The sequence below is a fragment of the Gavialis gangeticus genome, unplaced genomic scaffold (genome assembly GCF_001723915.1).
Source record: "Gavialis gangeticus isolate Ggan-Ray unplaced genomic scaffold, GavGan_comp1, whole genome shotgun sequence".
Taxonomy (NCBI): Eukaryota; Metazoa; Chordata; order Crocodylia; family Gavialidae; genus Gavialis; species Gavialis gangeticus.
The window spans coordinates 11,004,904-11,025,155 of record NW_017729017.1 but is presented as its reverse complement, the minus strand read 5'-3'; positions in this window follow the sequence as shown (position 1 = coordinate 11,025,155).

Sequence of the window (20,252 nt, the reverse complement as noted above, 5' to 3'; positions counted from 1 at the left end):
GGTTCATCAGTGGCAGGTCCTGTCAGACCAACCTGGTGGCCCTTTATGATCAGATCACCAGATCATTAGATGCACGGGTAGCAGTGGACATAGTCTTCCTGGACTTCTGGAAGGCTTTTGACACTGTCTCTCACCCTGTTCTTGTTAAGAAATTGGGGGGCTGTGGTGTGGACACCCACACAGTTAAATGGGTCACCAACTGGCTGGAGGGCTGCACCCAGAGGGTGGTAGTGGATGGGTCCTTCTCAACTTGGAAGGACGTGGGCAGTGGGGTTCCGCAGGGCTCGGTCCTCGGGCCCGCGCTGTTCAACATCTTCATCCGGTTTAGGTTAGACATCAGGAGGCACTATTTCACGGTCAGGGCGGCTAGGGTCTGGAACCAACTTCCAAGAGAGGTGGTGCAGGCTCCTACCCTGGGGATTTTTAAGATGAGGTCAGATGAACACCTTGCTGGGGTTGTTTGACCCCAGTACTCTTTCCTGCCATGGCAGGGGGTCGGAGTAGATGATCTGCTCAGGTCCCTTCTGACCCTAGGAAACTATGAAACTAACTATGAAACTAACTATGAAACTAAGTTTGGATGGTCTGTGTGCATGAACTACCTTCAACATACCCACAAAAGTAATATACAGTAGAAGTTCTTGGTAAGGTAAGGGAGATGCCCATGGGCCTAGCCAAGGATCTTCCTTACCCAATGATACTAGGCCAAGATTGGACTGAAATTTACCACGTATTAGATCTTGTAAGAACCCTGACAGGTCTGTTGAGAGAAGAAGAACTCCCATCAGATGCAGGAGGATTCAATATTGAAAGTCTGTCAAGCAGTACCTATTTTAGAGAAACCCAAGAGTGAGAAGACCTTTTCTAGTCCATCATCCAGTCAGAACTGGCCAAGCAGGATGAGCAGGTAATATGTCCTGAATGATGTAGGGCCAACCCTAGATACGAACTTAGGAGGGCCTGTTGGACTGGATAAAAAGGGGGTCACTAGATGGACCTGAGGTCCCGCAACTGTTGATAACCCAAACCTACTGAGGCCCACTCTTGCAGTTGGCCCACACCAATCTCTTGTGGGGACATATGGGAAGATCTAAAATGGAAGTTAGACTGACTAAATTGTGTTTCTGGCCCCACTTATATGAACAAGTGGAAGATTTCTGTTGGGACTGCCCAAACTGCCAGCGGGTCAGTTTACAAAAGCCTCCTCGAGTGCCTTTGCAAACTATGCCCATAGTGGATGAGCCCTTCTCCTGGATACCCTTAGTCATAATTGGGCCTTTACTGAAGAGTTCAGTGGGACACCAATTTATACTTTTCCTGATTGACTACGCAACCAGGTTCCCAGAAGCGATACCTCTACACACGGTCAAGGGACCTCAAGTCACAGAGGAACTCCTCAAATGGATATCAAGGGTTGGGATACCCAGAGAGATTATTACGGATCAAGGGATGAATTTTATGTCCCATGTGATTCGCAACTTATGTCAAATATTAAAGATAAGGCACTTACGGACTGCTGTGTATCACCCTCAAACTAATGGGTTGGTAGAGAGGTTTAATGGAATGCTGAAAGACATGCTGAGAAGGTGTGCCCAAGTGGAACCCAGGAAATGGGACTTGTTAATACCTCCACTGTTGTTTGCAGTGAGGGAGGCCCCGCAATCTTCCCTAGGATTCTCTCCGTTTGAATTGGTTTATGCCCATCAACCATGAAATTTGTTGGATGTGGTACAAGAGGGTTGGGAAAAAGGAGGATCCCAAGGGGTCCAACCAACAAAGTATGACAGGGGATTGAGAAGACGGTTGCAACGAGTGGGAGAAGTAGCTTGTGACCAACTTAGGCAAGCCCAAGAAAAGCAAAAGACTAGGTATGACAAAGGGACACAGGAACGAGGATTCCAGGAAGGACAAAAGGTGTTAGTTATGCTCCCTAGTTCCACAAGTAAGTTCCTGACATGATGGCAGGGGACTTTTGAAATGCATAGGTTAGTGGGTCCATTAAATTATGAGGTACTCCACCCGGGACTCAAGAAACAAAAACAGATCTTCCACGTTAACCTACTGAAGCCGTGAAATGAACCAGAGAGCCTACTGGCAACCTGTCTGGGAGAACAACCCGATAGTAGAGTAGAGTCAGTGAAGGTACAGAATCCTAACAAGGAAGTGAGCTTGGGGGCCCAACTTAAAAAGACTCAAAAGGAACAATTAAAACGCCTCATAAAAGAGTTCAGTGATGTGTTTAATGAGAGCCCAGATTGTGCCCGGGGTATAAGCCACCGCATTGTCGCCCCAGAGGGACAAGTAGTGAGAGAGAAGTGGAGAAGAATACCCTATCATCAGTATGAACTGATCAAGACTGAGATAGATAAGATGGTGGCCTAAGGAATAATAACACAGTCCTGCAGTCCTTGACAGAGCCCACTGGTAGTGGTGCCCAAGCAAGATGGTATGCTGTGATTATGTGTAGATTTCAGGAAACTGAATGCAATTTCAAAATTTGATGCATTTCCCATGCCCCAAATAAACAAGTTGTTAGACAGGGCCAGAAGGGTGAAATTAATTTGCACTTTAGATTCAACCAAAAGTTACTGGAAAATCCCCATGAGGAAAGGAGACCAAGTGAAAATGGCTTTTGGCACCCCTTGGGGTTTATACCTATTTAAATGTATGCCATTTGGGCTTCATGGAGCTGCAGCAACCTTGCAAAGGCTAATTGACTGGGTCTTAGCCCCACACCAATGTTATGCTGCAGCCTATATAGATGATATCATTATCTATACCAATGACTGGGGAGACCACTTAAATGCCCCGAGAGAAGTACTACAAGAACTATGGTCAACTGGCCTTATGGCCAACCCAGGAAAATGTGCCCTTGGGAAAGTCGAAATGACATACCTTGGGACCTTGTGTTCCTGGTAGGCCAAGGCTGTATTTGCCCATTGATGGACAAGATAGAGGCTATCCATGACTACCCACCACCCCAAACATGAAAACAACTGAGGCCTTCCTGGGATTGGCTAGTTATTATCGTTGGCTTATCCCACATTTCACAGAGGTAATAGCACCGTTGACCGACTTATTGAAGGGACGGGGCAATGGACACTTAAAGTGGGATGAGAAATGTCGGAAAGCTCTTCACAAAACACAACAGTCCTTGTGTAATGAGGTGGCATACACACCTCTGACTTTAGGTGTCCTTTTATCCTACAGACCAACGCATCCAACCAAACTGTGGGGGCCATGTTGATACAAGAGACAGATGGTATAAAATGTCCTATTGCCTATGCTAGCAGGAAACTCCAACCACAAGAACAAAGGTTCACCACAATCAAGAGGGAATCAAGTGGGGGGTGGAATATTTTTGTTACTATCTCATAGGAAGAATGTTTATATTAGTCACAGATCAAGCACCTCTGAAATGGCTAAAAACCACCCAGACAGATAATGCTCGGATCACTCGATGGGCACTAGCTTTACAACCCTTTCACTTTGATACTGAATTTAGGCCCAGATGAGGCAATGTTGTGATTGACTTCCTCTTCCAATGTTACCAAGAACCATGTTCTCCAATGACACCAGGCACACTTGACAGCGGATGACAACCTGATAGCACAAACTGCGTGATATACAAAAATTTAAAGGCACCTAGTGGTGTCTTAAGGGGGAGGATGTGCAAAGAAATACGGGCACGGGATGACGCTAGTGCGGAGAAATCAATCATGCTGGGAGAGCGGCATTTTAAAAGCAGCTGCTTCCTGCTTATAAAGTGGCTGTAGGAGAGAGCCAGCAGGAAGGAGTCTCCTTGAAGGCGGGGAACGAGAAGAAGACCATGGGGATGGGGCCAGCTGGGATGTTGGTCCAGTGAAAGAGAGAGGGCTGGATGAAGAAACACAATGAGTTATCCCAAGCAAGGGAAGGATCACCCAGGAGGGGAAGCGGAGAAGCAACGAGAAGCGGAGACAGGAGTGGATCCCCTGGGAAAAAAAAATAAGACAGTGAGCGAAGAGAGAGAGAAGTATGATGAAAACATAAGGAAACCTTACCTTTGATTTTTGGACTTTTAGTTGGACTATCCCTAGTGAGGGCTTGTGAACAAAACAAAACAAAACAAAACAAAACAAAACAAAACAAAACACAATTCTTTTACTTACCTGAAAGTTAAAGGTGGAGATTTCAAGGCAATCCCTGGTTCGGCTCTGAAAGGTAGACGGACCAAACAGGGCATCAATGAAGATAAGAATACTTTGAAGGTGTCTCTAAAATGAATAAATAAATAAATATATTTTTTTAATGGTCAAAAGTGTAACAACACTCAAAGGACAATAAAAGGAGTTGCTTACTTATGCCAGAGTGTGGTTTAAGTGTTGCACAAAATCCCTTGTGTCATTAAAGGAGGCAACAAAAAGGCGAGGCCACAGATAAAAGGGGTTAGGGTTTGCCGGTAGCCTACTGCGGTAGATACTACCTCCCAACTAATAACATCTACAATTATCAAGATGTGGCAGAAGAGAGTTGGAAAAGATGCAGGAGGTGAAGGCCAAGTCTATCAGAACTAACCTCCCCCAGCTTAGAAATGGATTCCTTGAGGACCTATTCCATGATTTTTCCAGGGATTGAGGTGAGGGTGACTGGTATGTAGTACCCTGGATCTTCCTGTTTCCCTTTCTTAAATATGGGTACTATATTTGCCATTTTCCAATCATCCAGGACCTCTCATAATTACCATGAATTATCAAAGATGATGGTCATTGGCTCTGTAGTCATATCAGCCAACTCCCTCAGTATCCTCAGGTGTATTCTGTCTGGCACCATAAGCTTGAAAGGTTGCAGAGAAGGGCCACTCGCATTATCAAGGGTCTGGGGGTCAAGCCCTATGAGGAGAGACTTCAGGATCTGGGTTTGTTCAGCCTGACCAAAAGAAGGCTGAGAGGTGACTTGATAGCTGCCTACAAATATGACAAGGGAGAACACCAGGATCTACAAGAACAACTTTTTAGAAAAGCCCTGCCCCTTCTCCCCCTGGGAAGAAGACATGGACCAATGGACACAAGGTAGTCAAGGAAAAGTTTTAGCTGGACATAAAGAAAAGCTGCTTTTCCATATGGGTAACTGGAATCTGAAACACACATCCAGCAGAGGTAGTGCAGTCGCCACCTCTGGTGGTCTTTAAAAAGAGGCTGGAAAAATACCTTGTTGAGCTTGTTTGAGCCAAATTATCTCCTGCCCATGGCAGGGACCCAGACTTGATGATCTTACAGGTCCCTTTCAGTCCTTCTTTCTATGATTCTATGATTCTATGACTTGTACATGCCCAGCTTGTCTAAATATTCCCTTGTTAGACCCCGACTACATGTGGTGCCCAATGACTAGGGAGATGATGATCCAATTGCTCAGGGATGAAGCAGGGAGCAAACACCAGCACACATTGCTCCACAACAGCTTCATTCAGAATGGAGACAGCTTTGAGTGAGCTCCCAAAGAAACTGGAGAGCAGCAGTGAACATTCGGTCTTTTCACATTTATACACCTTGGTTCATGCTCATTAACATTTACTCCACCTTTGTCCCTCCTTTGTTCCACCCATATTCCCTCCTATCTCAAGCTCCACCTCTGTTTACTGTTTACTTTGTTAGCATGAAATTACCTATGCATTTCATTGATTTATGTTCCTTTTTGCTATGAGTGCATGCCAAAGACTTAGACCTCCGCTTTCTCCAGTCACTTGCCATTTCTTGCTGGCTCCTTCTTCATCTCCAAGGTCTTCCTTCTGCTTATCTCCTAACACAGATTCATACTGCTTATCTCCTAACACAGATTCATAGTAAGAGAGTAGAGGTTATGGTGGCAGCAGCCTTACTGACAGAGCTCCACAGCAGTGAGTGTTTGCTGTGCATTTGAGGTGATTTTGCCCTGTGACAGGAGTTCTTGATAGATGCCTCTTCCAGAAATTATTAATAAGACTTGGAGTAGGGTAGTTTCAGCAGAGTGAGCTCTAAGCAGAATCCATAGATGTTTGCTGAGGATTTGGATGAAAGCTTTGCTTTACTTTGCTTCTCTACACTGTGCACGGGCAAGTTTCAATTAATCTGGTTCAGTCTGCCTTAAAAACAGAGTAGGAAACCATGAAAACTCCAATACAGCATTTGTGTGACTTGTTAAACTCCTCAGATGCCTTAGAGTGGGCATATAGCTGAGATGATCAATAACTTAGTCGTCCTGTAATGCTGAAATATAGGCCAAGGTCCTTCAATGAATGCAGAACAGAATGCTGTCTAAGAATTGTGCTGGCTTTATGGTGGTCTCTAGGCTTGAGAGACTGTAGCCCAAGTAATTAAAATCCAGCTGCAGAAGCAGTTAGTCTGCAGTATTGACCTGTTGGTGTCCCTTTGAGTCTTGTATTTATTTTAATTCATAAATGGTCTGGGATTCTAGAGCTATAACTCCAGAAGGCAGCTTTGTGGAGGGACACTAGGGATAATTAATGAACCTATGCTGACACAGTTCTATATTCTTCCATCCTTCTTATCAAGATATTTTTGGCCTTCTGTGTTAAATTCACTTCATAGGTTGCATTAGAAACCAATATGAGAAACAGATAAAAAATAGATGGATAGAAAGATGTATGCTGTGCACTCTAACCTATCCCTCACTCTCATCCCTTTTCCCTCATAGTTTAACTTCTTCTCTTCCTGCAGACTGTAAAATGTTGCATTTCTCATCATTGGAATATATTTCTCCCAGAGGAGGCTAAGGGTGTCAAGAGACCGGGCCTACCATCTATAGGAAAGGAGGTAGAAGATGCGATGACTTTGACTCTAAAAACCAATTTAGTATTGATCAACAGCTCCTCTTTTACTCAGTTTTAGGTACCAAGGATGGAAGAATGAAAAAGTAAAATGCTAGGGTTAATATAGTTCAGAGAAAAAAATTCAGCTGTAGGTGTGCCTATAAAATGTCTGCATACAGCTTCAAATGAATAGTTCTGTGGCAACATGGGAGAACATTCATGCAAAGACCTAAGCGTACAAGCAGAGAGAAGAGTCTGAGGCTGCTTTGGGCCCAGGAGCCAGAATGCAGTCCACACATACACTTGCTGGCCCAATGGTTTATCTGATACAGTAACAGCTGTGTTATCCAGCATTTTACTATCCAGAATTCTCTATTAACCAGCATGCTGATCAACATGGCAAAAGCAAAACCATCTGCCAATCAACATGGCAAAAGCAAAACTTCCAGCACTTCTGGTTTCACCAAGCCTTACTTCTTCCTTGTGGATCATGGCCTGGGGCAAAGCAGCTTGTGCAGGACCCCCCTCCCTGTCCCCCTGGACACTGATGGCAGGGAGTGAAAGCCCTGGTGTTCTGGAGGCAGTGGGAGGGGCAGCAGATCGAACAGGCAAAGACACCCCTCAGAAAACTGGCATATTTGATTAACCAGGACCCCCCATTCTCCATGGATGCCAGATAACAGAGCTTTTACTGTATCTCCATGGACAGGAGGAAGCTGTAGCTTCATGTGAGAAAGGCTTGCAGTGTCCCCTTGTTAATCCTGCAGACAGGAGTATGCCACTCTCACTCCACCTAGCTCAACTCCTGGCTCCCCTGCTGTCTCTGGGGACTGAAGAATGGATGGGACTCATGGCTACCCTACCAAGATATGTGGTGAGAGGCAAACATAACGGTGGCAAGGGGGCAGAAAGGGGAGATGACTACAAGTCACTATGAGGTCTATTTGGGGAGGGAGATGCTAGGGAAGAATAGCCAGTGGGAGAAAGGTGCTAGGGGTCAAGTGCTGGGGGGAGGGATACATATTTGAATAAGGGATCACCATGAGGATTTTGAATTGGGAAGACATTCAAGCAGGCAACAAGAGGGAAATCAGGGAGAGAAAAACCCTGGGAACATAGGACCCTTAGGGGCAGGTGGCCTTAAGCAAAGTGGAGGGATATGAGTGGGGGAGCAGGAAAGACCCATGTTGCATGAGGGATAGAAAGAAGTAGAGTTGTTAATGTAAGCTGTTAAGATTTTGAAGTAATCCTGATGGTGAGGAGAAATGGGGAGATGGGAAGGGGTTGGAGTGGCATGATGTGAGAAGTGGGAAGGAAGGCAAGATATTGAGGGGTTAAAGGAGGTTTACTAGGGTCATGAAGGGTTCCAGGATGGTATGAAAAGATATGGAGGATGCCAGGAGACAGAGAAACAGGGAGCACTGGAGTGGATGCTGGGGACACCAGCAGAGGGGATGTGGATAGGGGTGCAGGTGTAAAGTGGGAGGGATCAGGAAAGAAGACATGCCTGGGAGAATGTGAAAGGAGTCCAGGAATAGGCAGGGAGTATTAGGTTAGTTGCAGGGTCTGTGGAGATGACTTACATAAAGCAGTCTATTTGACCTGAGGAAGAAAAGAGTAAGAACAAGAAGTGGGAAAGGGGGACAAGTCTGCAGTAATTAAGGTGTGAGACTGAGTAGAAGAGGGAAGGAGAAGAGAGTGGATTTCAAGTAGGGAGAGTCTGCAGTAGAGGACTTGAAACAATGGAGAGACTGCAGGATGGGAGCTGAGTGAGAGGAGGATGGACTAATTGACTGAGAGGAGATTGGAACAAGACTGTGGGACTTGGAGTTAAGGAAGGGAATTTACAAGATCTGGTGGAAGGGGAAATGCTTAAGAGGTCACCACTGGTTGTGAGGAGTGGGAGAAGAAGATGACACTGGATTAGTGAGAAAAGATGATGATATGAGTATGGAAAGGGGGCAGAGGATTTCGATGGGTGTGGAGGAGAGTAAGGACCTTGGGGAAGAAAAGAAAGTGAAATGGGTTTGGGCAAAGGAGAGGAGCCTGGAGAAGCAGGGAAGAAATGGAGACAGAGGACTTGCAAAAGAGATAAATATGCCCTCTATGGGGTGCAGAGTAAGTGTCTGAAGAGAAGAAAGGGGGAAAATGAAGAGAGTCATGTGGGTGAATGGTAAGGCTCCTGTGGAGTAATTTGGGAAATGGGAAGGTGTCTGGGGTACATGCCACTTTGGGGAGGAGAGCTGATGGAGGTACTGATAGGATGATCAGAAATCTGGTGCTGGGGACACAATGAGATGAGTTTAGGGAGAAGAACAGAAATGTAACCCAGGTGCACTCAGTATGTGCTCCCCTCTCCAAATAGAAGGGATGAGTGGCTAGGCAGGAGTGCTGTGAGAGGGATCTGCAAATGCAAACCAGTTCCCTCTATTCCCTGTAGAGTCAGGCCAGGACAAGGACTACTTAACTATGTATAGATGTATTAATATATAGAAAATCTAAAGAAATTGATATTGATGCATATATATATATACAAATATATAATTGTCATATAGTATTATAGCCCACAAATGAAGGCTGAAAGATTACACCACCTCAAGAAGCATCAATCAATGCATGTGTAAGCAGTTGTTCTGAAACAGGTAAGTAACAGGTGAGTACAGGTAAGCACAGGTAAATACAGGTAAGCATCAAGGAAAGGGTCTCAGCAGAGCCTCAGCTAAGAGTCATATATTCTATTAAACTCATATACTCTATTTTACTCTATTAAACTACCAATATACAATATACTTATAATCTATTAAACTACCAATGTATAATTATACAAATACACAAAATATATAATGCAGTGTTACAAAATATAAGGTGCTCTTTCATAAAATATGAGGTGCTCTCTCATAAAAAATAAGGTGCATACACATAAAAAATAAACTTGACTGTTCAAAAGTCCCCAAAGCCCAGGCTGTTCCTAAGGCCCTGGCTGCATTGCAGTGACTACTGGGAGGGGAAAACCCTAATTCCCGACCTTCCACAAACCCCAATAAAGCCTATAAACTCAGAGGGGCCCTCTTCCCCTGGGACCTTCCCTCCAGGAGCCCCTTACTAACCAGGAGGAATTTCCCCTCTCCTGTGGAAATCCTTTTTCCCAGCAACTCATGACTCTGGGGTCTAGAGTGAGTGGTTCTTGGCCCCTCAGGCACATTGCTCCTTGATTTCAGGAGCTCACTGGGCCTTTGACTCCTTCTGGGCCACTTGCCCACTTGGAGCCCCAAGCACTGCTATGTGCTCTTGGGAGCTTTGCCTTCTGCTAAAGGCCCAGGTCGCCTTGTGTAATACTGGGGCTCAGTCTGCTCCTGGACCCTCCATGGCAGTGTTGTCTGCACCAGGTTGCTGGCTCTGTGCCAGGGCACCTAGACCTGAGTGGCTGTGAGCAGCTCCCAAGGTTCTAATCCCTCCTGGACTGCTCTGTGCTGAGCTGTTGACACAGGCTGCCTGGCCCTGAGCCAGGGGTTGCAGACCCAAAATGCCTTGAGTGGCTCCCAGGGCCCTGCTCCATGCACCAGCCTGTCACCACATTCTTGGCTGCATGTCAGAGGTTGCAGACCCAAGCTGCCTTGTGCAGCTCCCAGCATCTGGTTCCATGCATTGAGCTGTGCACTGTTTGCTGTGCTTCTCCATGGTGGGGCTTGGGATGTGGCCGCTCACCAGCCCCTTTCTTTGTGGGGGGTTCTGGGCTCTTCAGGGCAATGGCTCTGCCCTTCTGGCCAGCTCACACCACCTTCTTCTTTGTCTGTCCTCTTCTCCATTCCTCAATGCAGTCAGCCATGTGTTGGGCACACTGCTCTTTTATACCCTCTGAGGGCTCCACCCCGGATTGTAAATGGATGTATCAGATTGAAGCAAGGTGAAGGCTTCAACCAGGTTCAGGTTCTCTGTCTCACCCCAGGTAGGGGCGGGGCAAGCTCCTCCCCAGCAATTGTCCAATTGGTGGAAGGGCACCACCAATCACAGACAAGATTCTCCAAGTCCAGACACGCTGGGCAGCTATCAGTAAGCCCACCACAGAAGACTTGAAGAGAATTGAAGGGAATGGGATGAGGGGTGGAGGGAGAGGCTTGTTAGAAGGAGTAGACATAGAAGGAACTTGTGGGAAGTAGATGAACAGGGGTATTTCACATGGAGAGTAGCCTGGATTAGAAAGGAGAGAGAAAATGAGATACTGAGAGGTGGGTGGAAACTTGGGGCTGGATTCTATTCCACCTATTAGGGGTATAAATGGATTAATGAATACGACCTATGTGTATGATCCCATACCATCATGATCAAGTCCCTGAAAAAGTTGATATAAAGGTGAGTAGGTCCTCCTTTTCCTTATTGCTTTTTTATGACTCAGTATGAAAGGGAAGATGATGGTGTCCTGTAAAATCAGAATTTATTGGAGTTTCAGGTCTTGAACAGGGTGGAATAGAATCACATTTATGAACCTAAGTACACTGAGACACCCAATAGATGAAATAGGATCTGCCCTTGGTATGCCAAGTAAAGAATACTGCAGTAAGGACAGGTGCCAGCCAAGACAGCAGGACAGGAAGAGAGGGGAAAGGAGATAAGCACCAAGAATCTAGTTTGTTTAAGGGAAAGGGGGGAAAGTAACTCCTGTTGCTGTTATCTCTTTATGGTGGCTGCAAAGAAGTGGTACTCTTAGGGTAATTCAGAGTAATACCTCAGTCTTTCTCTACCTGATTTTTGGGACAAAATTACCGCCCTGTGTGATGGTATGTACTGGGAAGATAGAAAAACTGCATAGAAATAATTTCTTCCACAGCCTGCAAAGCAGTAGCATCCCTACATGTTTAACGCTTGCAATGATTGCTTCATCCAGAAAACATTACTCTGATATTATGTTGTTGGGGAAATAAACATTGTGGCTAAAAACTTACAACAGGCCTGTCTCTAGCAAAGACATGGAGTGGTTTAGTATTATACACACTGCTATCAGTTCTATGAAGCCATGTTTCTGTAGTAGTTCCAAGGGTGTCATCAGTCTCTTCTCCTCCCCCCCTCCCCCGAGTGGTTATTGCAGCTGTAAGCTGAAGGTCACTTAAAATGTCATTTTCATTTAGTTGCTGTGATGGGGTAATTATAGCTGAAAGTACAAGGTTTATTAAACAATTACTAAACCATTGTAGTGCATTTTCAGGAAGAAATCTGAGTGGGAACAGATGCCACTTTGTGGAAGAGCTAGAAAGGCATCTTTAGATTTTCCAACTATTTCCTGCCAGAAAATTGTATAATTGCATATAGGTTTTTTAGTTCCACTCCCTCCATCTTTAATACTAGGGGTAGCAGAAAAAGGAGGTTTGTGTAAAGAGCTCATCAGATCTAAGTGTTCATCACTCACCTGGAATGCCTTTCTTTGGATGGTATAATTCATGTAATAGGGCCACATTGCGTGGTCTTAGGAGGACTATGGGTGTGTATATTATGGTAATTTTCTTCTTGGCAATTCAGGCACCAAAGTAATAGGCACTTTAGAAAAGTAGATTAGATCCTACATGGTTCTGAGTACTTTGACTTACACTGGAGTCTAAGTTGTAAAGAGCAGCTAGGAGCACGCAGAAGGTGAGCAGCAGTGCACCAGGCAGGGCGAAATGTTATGCTTCATCTGCACACAAAAACCATATAACTTTAACCATATCATAGAGTGGTACAGCCCCATATAGGTGGTTGCAGTAACTTGCATATAGTGGTGCTTATAATTGGATAACTATTTTTGTACACAAATTAAAAAGCACAGGATAATTCTCTAATATCTCCAGTACTTGGATATGGATATTTCTGTGAATATTCTTAAAAGAAATCTCATTGTATGGATTATCCATAGATAGAAAGTATGGAAGGGTAAGTGTAGACAAAGCAAATTCCAGGGTGGATTTTCTTTTCTTTTTTCTTTTTGTTTTTTGAGCCAGTATTTATAGAAAGTTCCTTGATATTTGTGCCTTACTCTAATCATGTGTAAAGTAGAACAGATCCCTTATTCTAAATGAGTGTGGCAGCCTTCTTCTGAGATGTATGCAGAGTAGTCCTGAGGGATGGTATTAAGGATGAAGGATCTCAGAATTTATATTACCCAAGTGTTGATTTTCTGTCTTCTACGTGACAAAGCATGGCAGCGGCAACAGGAAAATTTACCAGAGATTTTATCAATTAGATTTTTTTCTTCCTCTCATCTTTTTCTCTTTGATTATATTGTGGTATCTAAATGTTCCCTATTTTTTTTTGCCTAGATAGGCCCAGTACCCATGTTACACTGTGAAAGATAGACATAGCAGGAGACTCTTTTCTCTACAGGGAAACCAGCCTCCCTCCAGACTTGATGGAAATTCAGGGGACAGAAGAGAGGAGGGGGCTGTCCTGGAGTGAATGCCAACTCCAGAGGAGCCAGCAGAGGTTGGCTGAGAGCAGTCCCAAGCAGAGGAGTAACATGAGGAGAAGCCCTGAGCTGGAGAGCAAAGCCAGAAGCCCTGAGCCAGAGAGAGACAGGTGGGAGCAGCCCTGAGTTGGGGAGAGATGCCAGAAAGAGCAACGAGGGAGGGAATGCCCTGGGGACATGGCCAGGAAAAAAACAACAGGCTGATGCCAGAGACCAGGAGGGAGAAGAGGGAATGCACATGACCTGGGGAGAAGGAGGGGGAAGAACAGCTGGCAAGCAGGTTGAGGAAGAGTCCCAGGGAGTAGGGGGACAAAAGAGGGATGAGCCTGTGGGCTACAGTTGAAGCTAACAACCACAATGAGCCCCACAGTCAGGTAAGAGACATACCAGAAGCTAGCCAGGAGGAATGGCAGCCCAGTGGCAATGACTGGGATGCAGGAAAAAAACAGCAATATAGATTTAAACATAAGAATTGCTGCAGGCAACGGTTAAAACAGGACTTAATTTTGTTTGCTTATATTTTGGTCCAGACTGGACATCATTTTGTTTGTTTAGTGTTTTTGGACTGTTTTATTTTTACATTAACACCATGAAAGGAATCCTGGGTGTGAGGTGGCATGTGCCTGAGGTACAGGGGATGGTAGAGCCCCAATTTTTCACGTTAGTAAATATCTTCTTCTGTCCTGTGTTGTGGTGAGCATTTTCCCATCAGGGAAAGTGTGTGCACAACCCTGTAATAAATAAGAACCAGAATACTTGCCATCAAAATTGTGTATTAACAGGAAAGGGTAATGTAAGACCCCTTACCCATTATACCAGAAGAAAAGATGTTATCTAGGCATAAGCCCTATTGCACCCACCATTGACATCTTGGTGCATTGGCTGGGAATTCTGGTAGTGGCCTTATTCCAGAAGGAAAGATGGATCCACAACAGGCTGCAGTAGGGGGAGCAGATGTGTGGCAACAGACCTTAAATATGAAGGCCCAAATTATTCAACAACAACAGCAGTCAGCTCATCAATTGGCCCTGGATGAGAAAATGATACAGCAACAAGAAAGGATCCAGCAATATATGATGGATTTAAGGTCCCAAAGATGTCTCAAGAAGATGATCCAGAAGCCTTCTTGGAAGCTTTTGAAAGGGCAGCAGTATTTTCAGAGCTGGATAGGAGTAAGTGGGCGAGCAAGTTGGGGTATTATTAGTTGGCCCAGTGCAGGCAGCATATAGAGCCATGCCAAGGGAAGAAGCAGGGAATTATGACAGAGTAAAATAAGAAATATTACATAGGTTAGACATCACCTCTGAGCAATATCAACAGATCTTTAGGATGAAAAAGGGTTGGGAGGATCACACCTCCCAGATGCTATTACAAGCCTTGGCAGACATGCTTGAAAAATGGTTGAAGCCTGGAGAATCCTCCAAGGCTGAAATATGTGACAAGATTTTACTGGAAGAATTTTTGACAGATTTGGATAACCCTACACAGAAGTGGGTGCAGTGTCACTGACTTAAGACTTCACCAGATGCTCTCTGATTAGCAGAAAATTATGAGAGTACTTAAACAGATTTAAATAAAGATAAAACTCTGAAGTTTTAGAAGGGAAACACTCTGAGAAGAAGACACGAGAGAGGGCCACAGGGTACCTCGTCCATGGATTATTTGCTGTAGGTGTGTCCAGTTGGGACATATCACTAGGGAATGTATGATGCACCTTCAGAATTGGGTATTGATGAGGAAAAAGTGGAAGGGGCACAAGGGGGAGGGGTGCAACAGGGGCGAGACCCTGGAACCCTCACAGGTAGAGATGATGGACTGTAGTTTGGGAAAAACCAGGGGAGTTTGTAAACAACCAAAGCCACTGGTGGAGGTAGAAATAGGTGGAAAAATAATAAAGGCCATAGTAGACAAGGGTTGTGTGCAAATGTTGATTAGAGCAGACTTGGTCTCTGGGGGTGAAGGAGAAAAAATCAGACCTATGAATATGGTCTGTATGTATAAGGAGTCAACAACTTATGAGAGAAGGAAACTACCGGTCAAAGTAGGAGGGGTGTCATGGATTATCCCCATGGGTATCACTCCTACACTGCCTTATTCCATGGTGTTAGGAACAGAGTGGCCGGAAGCTTACAATATTGTAGAAATGATTAAAAAAACAGAAAAAGATGGATAATGGGGTGTTTGGGAGAAAAGTCTTAACAAGAGGATGGTGAGGAAGAGAAGGAGTGCTTTGACCGGACAAATTGGCTAGTGGAGCTCAGTTTAGAGAAATGCAAAGACAAGACCCTGTATTTATGGCTATATGGGAAACAGAACTCTCCAAACAGGAGGGAGAAGTGATCTGGCCAGACTTATGTAAAAACCTACCCCTTTGTGAGATAAGACTAAAGGATATTGTGAAATACCCCTAAGAGCTGATGATCAAGTGAAGACAGCCTTTGGGACCCTGTGGGGGCTGTATGAATTTAACAGAATGCAATTTGGGTTGAATGGAGTGGCAGTCACATTCCAAAGACTGATGGACTGGAAGTTAGCATCCCTCCATAGTTATGCTGCATCATGTATTGATGTCGTCATAAGTTATACTGAGGGGTGGGAACAACACCTTGAAGCAATGAGAGTTGTGTTAAGAGCACTTAGATGTGGATGGCAGCTAACCCAAAGAAGTGCACCCTGGGTCAAGTACAGACTCAATACTTGAGATTTGTAGTTGGACAAGGACAAATAAAACCTCTTGCTGACAAAGTAGAGGTGATAAGAAACTATGCCCTCCAATTTGGAAAAGACAAATGAGAGCCATTTTGGGTTTAGCAAGCTACTATCACAGGTTTATTCCACATTTTGCATAAATTACAAATCTGCTCACTGATGCCATTAAAACAGGGATGGGCAAAATAAGGCCTGCAGGCTGGATGCAGTCTGCAAGGCCATTCTATCCAGCGCACAGGGCCCCTAAATTTTTTTTGAAAATTAAAATTTATCTGTCCTTGGTTCCTGTAAAAAATGACAGGAACTAGGGTCAGTAGGACCCAGGGGAATCACTGGCAGGCTCCTGCAACAGCAGGGACTTCTGGCATGGGACCATGTGGCTGCCCCAGTGGTGGAAGCTCAGATAAGGTAGGGGGAAGGGCAGGGAAGGAGCTGGTGTGGAGCACAGGGAAAAGTGACCCCTCCCCCACCCCGTGGCTCATGGTCCCTGCTGCAACTGTTTGCAGCCCATGTAGGGCTGTTCTGAGCAGGCATAGGCAGCCCCACATGGGCTGTGAGTGGCTGCAGCAGGGAGCATGGGCCACGGGGCAGGCAAGGGGCCACTTTTCCCCTGCACTCAGCACCAGCTTGTAACCCGGCCCTGTACCAGCTTTGAGCTTGCCCACTGGGGCTGCACTGCGGCGGCAGCTGCTATGGCCCCCCTGCTTACTGTGCTGGGCAACGTTTGCTGCTGCTGCCCACCCAGAGCTCACATCACAGTACGCTGCAATGAGGCTGCCACTGCCTCCTTTGTGTTGCCCAGCATGTGAGGTCCAGGTGGGCAGCAGCAGCAAATACTGCCTGGTGCAGAAAGTGTGTGTGGGGGGGCATAGCTGCTGCTGTTGAGGCGCAGCCCTGAAGGGTGAGCCTGGAGCCAGAGTGGAGCCCAGGCTGGAACTGGGGGAGGGTTACAAGCTGGTGCTAAATGCGGGGAAAAGGGGCCCCTCACCCACCCCGTGGCTGGCGTCCCACTTGCAGCCACTTGCAGCCAGTGTGGGGCTGCCTATGCCTGCTGAGGACAGCCCCAAGTGGGCTGAGATTGGCTGCAGCAGGGAGCGTGGGCTAAAGGGCAGGCAAGGGGCAGCTTTTCCATAATCTCCACACCAGCTCCTTCCCTGGAAGTGAGCAGGGGGTCAGGGATCTGCAATGCCCCCCACCTGTACCGCATGGCTGTGGGGGAGATGGGAGTGAGAGGTCATGGGAGCACAAGGCCCACATTGGTGTCCCAGGGCCAGTGCCAGCAGGGTGCAGAGCAGGGCAGCAGGAGTACAGGGTCCCAGCCGGCAGGGGCTCTATGGAGCTGGGCCAGCTCCCCACTCTCCCTGCTGGTGTAGCCCAGCCCAGCTCCACAGACCCCTGCCAGCCTGCACCCTGCTCTGGGCCCCACCGGTGCTGGCCCTGGGACATTGGTCCCAAGACATTGGGATGTTGGTCCCAAGTTGGTGACCAGGGGCGGGGCGCATGTCAATGGGCAGGGCTACCCATGCTGCCCTCAACAGTTTTCCAAAACTGGGTAAGTGGCCCTCTGCCTGAAATAGTTGCCCACCTCTGCATTAAAAGAAAGGGAAATGGCCTACTGGTATAGAATAAACAATGTGAGGAGGCGTTTGTGGCTAACAAAAAAGCTTTATGTCAAGATGTGGTGCTTCAGACTCCTGATATTTCAAGCCTTTTTTGTTACAGGCCAATGCCTCTGGAGAAGCCATTGGAGCCTTATTATCCCAAGTGACAGACAGACATAAGAGACCAGTGGCATATGTTAGCTAGAAATTAAATGAACATGAGAGAAGGTACACTACCATTGAATGGGAATGCTTAGCCCTCAGGTAGATCATAGAATATTTCTGATATTATTTGTTAGGGTGGGAGTTTAAGCTAATAACAGACCACACCCCCCTGAAGTGGCTACAGTCAGCTAAAACAGACAAAGTCTGGATCATGAGATGGGCTCTCCCAATCCAAACTTTTCACCTCTCTATTCAACATAGGCCAGGCAAAACCAGTGTCATAGCTGATTTCCTTTCATCATGCCACAGGGCCGGACACACAGAGTAGAAAAATTATCACCAAAAGATGGTAGAAATGAGGAGTCAGAAGTGCCAGGTACTAAAAGAAGATCACCAAAAGGCATATTAAGGGGTGGGATATGTGAAAGAGAGACACAGCAAGAGACTGTTTTCCCTGCAGGGAAACCATTCTCCCACTGGGCTTTCCTGCAAATGCCAGGAGACAGGAGAGAGGAGGGGCTATCCTGGAGTGAATGCAAATTCCAGAGGCTGAGAGCAGCCCTGAGCCAAAGAGCTCAGCTGACAGCAGCCCCGAGCAGAGGAGCAACTCGAGAACAAACCTCGAGCTGGGGAGCAAAGCCAGCAGCCCTGATCTGGAGAGTCAGGGGAGCAGCCTCGAGTTTGGGAAAGATGCTGGGAAGAGCAGTGACAGAGGGAACACCCTGGGGTTGTGCCCAGAAAAAAAACAACAGACAGACACAGAAGCCCAGGAGGGAGAAGAGGGAGAGAACATGCTCTGGAGAAGATGAGGGGAAAGAACAGCTAGCAAGCAGGCTGTGGAAGAGTCCCAGGGAGCAGAGGGGTGAAGGAGGGATGAGCTTGTGTGCTACAGTTGAGGCTAGTGGCCACAAGGAGCCCCAGAGCCAGGAAAAAGACACACCAGAGGTAGGCAGAAGAAGTGGCAGCCTGGTGGCAATGACTGGGACACAGGAAAAAAAATAGCAATATAGGTTTAAACATAAGAAGAGATGTAGGCAGTAGTTAAAACAGGATTTTATTTTGTTTGCTTATATTTTGGTCTGGAATGGACTTCATTTTGTTTGCCTAGTGTTTTTGGACTGTTTCAATTTATATTAACACCCTGAAAAGAATCCTGGATGTCAGGTGTTGTGAAGCTCAGGTACAGGGGATGGTGGAGCCCTAATTTTTCTGTTGGGTATTTTTCATGTCAGTAAAAATCTTCTTCTGCCCTGTATTGTGGTCATTGGTGAAGTGTAGAGGGTGCACATGGGTGCATGTGCACCCCTTGAGCTTGGCAGTGCACCCCCTGCAAAAAGTGCTGCCAATGCTGCCAGCAGCATCTGTGGGTAGTCATTCCCCCCACTGACACTGCTGCGGCCACCAGTGAGAGCTCCCCACTCACTGCTACCGCGCCCCTGCTGCTGCCACCACCACCGCCACCTGTGGGTGGTAGCCATGCCCCTACACAGCCTCCGGAGGCATGCAGCATTCATGGTTGTGGTGAACATTCTCCCATAAGGGAAACTGTGTAGAAAACCCTGTAATAAATAAGAACAAACCTGTAATAAATAGGAACCAGAATACTTACTATCAAAGTCATGGCAGGAGAGTATTTGTATCAACAGGGAAGGATAAGTGTGATGTAAGACTCCTTACACATTATAGCAGAAGAAAAAAATGTCATCTCAGAAAGGGCACAAGCCCTATAGCACTCACTGTTGACACACCCTGGTTTCATAACAGTGCAGTTCCACAGTGTGGAGTTACTGGGTACATCTATATATGGTGCTACATTGCCATAGCAATGCACTTCCAAAAGGAAGTACTAAATGACTGTGCAGTAACAACGATGCTGTAGGGGCACATATAGATGCACCCACTGATGTGTTGCACTGGTCTAAATGAGAGCAAGGATAGATCCCTTGTCCTGACAAAGGTACCTTGCACAGTTTGCCTTAGTATTTTTATGTTATCTCCTATTCACATTTCTTTTCTATATTTCCCAGACCTTTTCCATGACTTTGATACCCTCTTTGAAGAGGTGAAGAAAAAATGATTTTTCAGTTTCTTGCCAATTCTGAAAAAGTGAGGGAAAATATTCAGAGAAGCAAAGGTAAAATGAAAAAAATGGGTTGTACAAAACACTTCACTGAGGTTAAAAATTCTAAAAATCTTTCTTTGGAAATTATATTTTTGGATAATTTTCATAGGTTTCATAGACATTAGGGCTGGAGGGGATGTTGGAAGATCATCGGGTCCAGTCCCCATCCCCAAGGACAGGAAATCAGCAGGGATAATAGGATCCCAGGAAGATAAACATCCAGATGTCTTTTGAAGGAGTTCAGAGTAGGTGCTTGAACCACCTCTGGTGGTAATGTATTCCAAACCTTGGGAGCTCAGATGGCAAAAAAGTTATTCCTTATGTCCAGCCTCAAATGGTCATAGAGGAGTTTGTGACTGTTTGACCTTGCCATTCCTTGGGGCGCTCTGGTGAACAGACGTTCCCCCAGATCCTGGTAAGCACCCCTGATAAACA